Source organism: Corapipo altera, unplaced genomic scaffold (genome assembly GCF_003945725.1).
Source record: "Corapipo altera isolate COAL_440 unplaced genomic scaffold, ASM394572v1 0, whole genome shotgun sequence".
NCBI lineage: Eukaryota > Metazoa > Chordata > Aves > Passeriformes > Pipridae > Corapipo > Corapipo altera.
This window is the reverse complement of record NW_020884872.1, coordinates 71,504,294-71,510,293: the sequence shown is the minus strand read 5'-3', so window position 1 is coordinate 71,510,293 and position 6,000 is coordinate 71,504,294. Positions and strand designations below refer to the sequence as shown.

Below are 6,000 nucleotides of genomic sequence, written 5' to 3'. Positions count from 1 at the left end.
CCAAGCCAACGCTGGGCTGGGCTGGAGGGGAGGAACGACGGGCACGGCCGAGCGACCAGCGGGAGGGAGGAATGAGGGCAGGAGCGAACTGCCCTCCCCGGCGCTCGGCCGCTCGCGAGCCCCAGGTAGGGCTCACTGATTGACAGATGTCCCCGCCCTCCCGGCGTTCCCATTGGACACTGTTCACGTCAATCAGCGAGCGGCGCGGCCGAATCCTGGTTCCCATTGGCGGATCTCGCCCCGCCCCCCGCGGTACGGGCCATAAGGGCTGTGAGGGGGCGGGGCCCGGGGCTGGTGGGGGCGGAGCGGCGGCGGCTTAGCCCGCGAAGGCGGTGGCGGCCGAGGCGGCGGAGCGGCAGCGGCTGGAGCGGGATCGGGATGGGACGGAGCGCGGTGCCAGGTGGGTGCGGGGCTCTGCTCCCGCGGCCGCCGCAGAGGGAGGGAGGGAGGAAGGAAGGAAGGAAGGGCAGCCGGCGTCTTTCGGAGGGTCTTTTCCCCGCCCGGGAGGGGCGCGGACGGGGAGCAGCCGCTTTTTAGCGGTCTCCCGCCCGCGGGGATAATCCCGGCGCTGCCCTGCGGGAAACCCCTTTCTCCTGCCGGCCGCGGCGGGGGCGGCGGTGGGTCGCTCCGGGGCTGCAGGCTGTGCTCCGCTGGCCGGGCTGGGCTGCCCGTCCTGGGGCCCTCCCGCCTCAGCTTTGTTCGAGCCCTCCCGCCGGCCTCGGCCCCTCGCCGGAGCCGCGGGGCGCGTCCCTCTTCCCCCGCTGGTCGGGGTGGAGGAGGCTGTGGAGCCCCCTGTGCGTGGGGCCGGGGACAGGCCCCCGGACTGCGCCCCGCAACCTCGGGGCGCTCCGGCCGGGCTGGAGCGGGAACACGGCGCCCGTTCCCGGGAGCCGCCAGCCGGGGGCTCGTTCCCCGCTCGTGTTCGCCCCCCACGAGTGGCCTCGTGACATCGGCAGGGCTTTCTGATATCCAGCGGTCTTCAAGTGCTTAGAAATAATCGTCTTTGGCTTTGAAGGGCGCTGGGAGTCCTTGACAGCTCGGGAACTTTTAAACCCTTCCCCTCCCACCCCCGGTGGTTTTTTGTGTGTTAATTGTTGAAGTAAATGTGTCGCTGAGAAGAAGCTAGGAGTCTGAGTGAGTGCAGGCGTGTGAAGACAGGGATTTATCTCGGCTGAATGTCTAACACTGACCTAAAAGCAGTTAAGAAATGCTTTATTTATTCTTTTTCTTCTCGTTTCTGATTCAGTTCAGTAATTGCAGATAACTTAACAGGAGAAGGGCTGATAGTTTTAGGTTGAGCAGCAGTCTGTGAAGTGGGGCCAGTAGTTGAGTGATAGGTTATTGGATGCAGTTGTGAGGTTCCTTGATAGAAAACACTTCAAAGCACAAATGGTTTAGTTTGTGTGCTGCTTGTGCAGGAATGGGAAAATGCTGTCTAGCTGTGGTTCTTTTGCCTCTTTTGTAAACTGCAGGGAATAAGGGGAACATATTCTTATTAGAAAAAGATGGGGACAAATTGTGAAAGCAGCCAGGAACTTGAAGAGACTTTAAATCCGGGGACGAGGAGGTTTGTTTTGTCTTGCCTATTGTGCAAGACTGGCCCATTTTTTTTTTTGTCCTTCTTTTTAAAACTTTACATAAGGAATCAAAAAATGTTACATTTATAGCAGACTGTTGTTTTGACTTTGCCTGATACAGTATTTTCCATAAGCTAATGAGTGTACTTGAAGAAAGGAATGAAGTAATGGAATAAGACTGCAGTTCTTATCCTCCAGCATGCTGTGCCACACCACAGTGATCTGTAGTTCAGGTGGTAAATTATTGGCCTCCAATATATGGAGGCTGACGTGATATGGAATAATTATATTAGACTAGTGCTCAATTTGTAAACATGTTAGATTGAAGTTACAGTTTAGAGTACTTGCAAACTTAAAGGATTCAAGATTCAACCCTGTATTTGAGCCATGGAATTGAGCTTTGTTGTTATGTTACAGCTTTTTGCCTTTAAGTTCTCATCAGAAGAAAATATGCTAAGATGGAAGGACAGTTATCTGCTCACAAGCCCTAAGTCATTCTTACTCAGTAAGAATGCGGCTTTCACTAAGTCCTTCAGAAAGAATTAGGATGTTTTATCTGTAGCTCTCCAGTTGAGACCAGGACCAGACTATGTTCCCTTGAATGGTGTGGGAACTGGATTTGTTTCCAGCTGAATTTTAGGGATGAGTTGTGCAAAGCAAACTTTTTCTGTCCCTTGCTGGAAGATTGCTTTTGTGTTTATATAGCTAGCAGCAGTATGAATGGAGTTATTAGGCAGTGAACACAGAGGTTTTGTTGTACATGAAATAATATATAATTGAGCCAGCGCTCTTCTCATTTTCCATGGCTATTTTCTTCAAATAAAGAGAAAATATAAAACATTTTTATAATCAGATACTGAAACAATAGTCTTGATTATACACAATAGTTACTGAAATTGAATGGTCTTTGTTAATCTTCCCATTTGTCCATGCAAGTATTAAAAAATGAGTTTACATGTCAGAAATAGAATCAGTCGTGCTTAAAAAAGGTATTTTCATAGCAGGAATAAGTTATTGAGGCTTCTTGTTTGATTTAGATGGTACAACACATGACATTTGGTAGTTAATAACAGCATAAACCTGCTTTGTTTTTCAGTGTATGCCTTGTCTGTACAACATGCCTCAAAGGATTATGATTTTAGGAGTAGCAATATAAACTCCTTAAGGATCAGCTGCTCTTTGGTATCCCTACTTCATCTTAGGTTTATTTGCATTATTCTTCAGTGAGAAGGTACATGCCATATATTTTTCTGAAATAAGAATAATAGTGTGTGTGTAATATTCCTGTATGGAGGAAAGAGGAAGAAAAGCCATAGTGTGACATATGATAGGAGTACTGTTTTGGAGTTTATCATACAGCAATTACAAGGACAGAGTTTCTGAGAACCTAACCAAACTAGAGCAGATACTTTGGTGAAGAATTCTAGAAGAGCTAATGGTAGCTGAGTGTTTCAGTCACTGTATCAGTCTCACCTGGACGGTGAATTAGCTTTCATGCCTTTGCAAGTCTTCCTTTTTTGATTAAACTTCCTGCATGGATAGTCACATCTTAGTGGACTCTTTGTTCTTTTCAGCAGCCTTCTAGAGCTCTCTTGACTGCTTTTCCTGAGGAAGGAGCAAGAAATATTGCTGTGGTTAATTGCAGTCTGCTCTTGCAGGCCTGTCTTTACTTGGTGTGTATTTAATGTTTCTTGTAACTGAGCTTGAATCTGATACAGGTTGTATAATGCAGCCCTTTTTGGACTTTTTAATTCAAATGTGATGTGTTATCTTCCTGATTCATGTGTGGCTCCAGTTAAAATTTTTGGACTTGTAGTCATTACTGTGACTTATCTTTATATTTTATTTTTGCTTGCATTGGATGCTGAGCTACAGGCTGTGTATCGTGAATTACACTACTGGTGTAAGTTACTGAATAGGCTGTGTGTGTCCAGTGGGTTATGATATGAAGTTTTGTTAATTACTTCAGTAATGGAAAGATAGTAGTATACAGTACTGATGGGGAGCAATTGGTTTTATCAAGCTCATTTCATAGTTCTCTAACGTTAATGCCCTTCAGTATATGGAGATCATTGAGAGGATCAGATTACAAATGTCTTCCACGGTTGTATATAACTGTACTTTGCCTTCAGAAACTCCCCTGTACAAGGAATATGATGGGTCACAGGCTGACTGCTTATTCTCTTAAAAGAAAAGATAAAAAGGTACAGGGTGAATGATAACTTCTGCATATGGAATACTCACATCCAGAATACCTGTAATCTAAGAAAAATCAGTGTCTCGACTAAGAATTAAATTGAGGCATCTTGAGCCTTAGTACTTACATTCTCTTCTGAGGATTTAGTCTGCCTTTAGAGGTAATAATGAAAATAACCTGAAGCTATGCCAGGTTTATTTGTTCAGCTTCAACCAAGTGCTTTCCTTCACATTTAACTGTTATTTAGATCTAAGTGTTCAGAAGCCAACCTGTGGTAAAAGCTGTTGAAATATTGCACTGGGATGTGGGGTTTTTTACCTGGAAAAGTGCTGTTGTTTTTCACCCCTCTTTTGAAAACTTGAATAACTGAAATATTTTCAGCTACTGACAGATGTAATTTCTTCTTCTGCCAAAAGGGGACACAAAATATTTGGGAAGAAATTAAGCAATTTGTTTGTAGAAACAGCTGGAGCTCAAAATGGAAGTATTTGTTCTGATTTAGGCTGTAAACTTGGAGTTCATCTTGTTTGATTTCTTTATTTTTGGCAGGTGAGATAGTTGAAGGCTTGTTGGTATGGTGAGCATTTGTTAGCTTTGCTTGGTTGTTCTTTTTTGAAAAAATCTGACTTTGTGTTGAGGATTTATAGGTGTCTTGAATTTCAACACATTGTGAATTAGTTTTTTCTTTCACATACTGAAGTATTCTGCCATTAAGCTGAGGTTAATTTCTGGGTTTAAAATTGATCCAGAATGTTTGGTGGTTTTTTTTTTTTTTGGTGGACCTCTCTGTTTAGCAATATTTTAGTTACTCCTTTTCAAGATTCTTGGAAGTCCTTCCTACCTGTTAGTGATGAATATAATGTCTTTATTCTAATGGAGTGTCAGTATCTGTTCAGAATTCATGTTTTACAGTCATCATGATTGATATAAATAGAAGTAGCCTATGCTAAGGCAGTTGTACCTTCCATTAATTTGTTAAAAGTGAGTTTTAGGTTGACTTAAATGTATTTTTCTTCAGGAGAAGAAAACACCTGAAATTTTAAAATGTTGTGCACAGAATTACAGGCTGGCTTTTTTTCTCTCTAGTTCCACAGATCAAAAATCCATTTTACTGTTTCGTTGTCATGACCTTTTATTCTGCATCCCTATTGTGGAAATATGCCTGTTGCAGAAACTATAGAAAAATTTCTTGAGCTAAAACTCTATCAAGCAATGTTTACCCAGCAGCATGCACAAATAAATTTACATAAAGTAAAAATATTTATTACCTTGAAGTTCAAAGGTAATAAATAGGCAGGGGTTATGTTTCCTCTTACACTGGTATAAAAGCAGAGGAAGTTCAGGTTGGGTGTTAGGAGAAAAGTTCTTCACCAAGAGTGGTGGTAAAACACAGGGAAGTGGTTCTGACCCTAAACCTGTCATGGTTTGAGAAGCATTCAGACTAGTTTCTTAGGTACCTGGCTTAACCTTTAGGTTGCCTTATGTGGAGTCAGGAGTTGAACTTGATGATAGTCATGGGTCTCTTCCAACTCAGGATAATCTATAATTCTGTAACAGATAAAAGATATAATATGATAGTATTTTAGAGGGCTTGAGTTTTCACTGACTGTTTAGAAAATAGCATATGAAAAATATTTCCTTTTGCTCTTGATACACTCATAGAAACTAAAAGTGAAAAAACACCTCATCGGTGAAGACTGAAAAGCATGTATAATCTCATAAAAAGTGTTTTATTCAAGCGTGGTTGCCAGGGCCAAAAGAACATAATGTTAAGGCTGTGTGTAAAGGACAGTGAGTATAAGTTGTGAATTACTGGAACTCTGCCCTATTTATAAATGGAGAACATTATACAAAATGTGACCATCAGGACTTTTTCCATGGATTGGTTAACCGGTTGTCTGCTTGTCACTTGCTGTGGAGCGAGATACAGTTGACAAAGCTTTTGGTAGGATCTGGGGTTCAAATTAAATCTGGAGGTGAAGTTTGTTTCAGTGCTGAGGACTGTAATGGCCATCTTAGTCTGAGTATTCTCTTATTTGAGGGTTTATAGTTAATATATGCAGTGATAGCTGATATATGCAGCTGTTGCCCGCTCCTCTCTCTCCAGCAGCTTTTTCTTAGACCTAGCATTGCTGTTCTTGTTGCAGAGCCTTCCTCTTTGTCTTTTCTGTTGTGCTTCTGATGTCCTGTAAGGTAAGGACAGTGGTGTTTGGGTCACTGTTTTGT

At 43.2% G+C, this 6,000-nt stretch overlaps 1 protein-coding gene across 3 annotated transcripts in view; it reads left to right on the top strand.

The window, feature by feature from the left end:
- Positions 1-302: 302 nt before the first annotated feature.
- Positions 303-6,000, top strand: part of WASF3 (WAS protein family member 3) — a 68,077-nt gene continuing 62,379 nt past the window's right edge. For 2 of the 3 annotated variants that reach the window (XM_027652012.1, XM_027651975.1), the window contains exon 1: positions 303-400. The gene's annotated coding sequence lies outside the window, so the exon portion shown is untranslated. Of the gene's footprint in view, positions 401-1,134; positions 1,200-6,000 lie in introns of those variants that run through there. The other variant, XM_027651984.1, reaches the window with a different exon arrangement.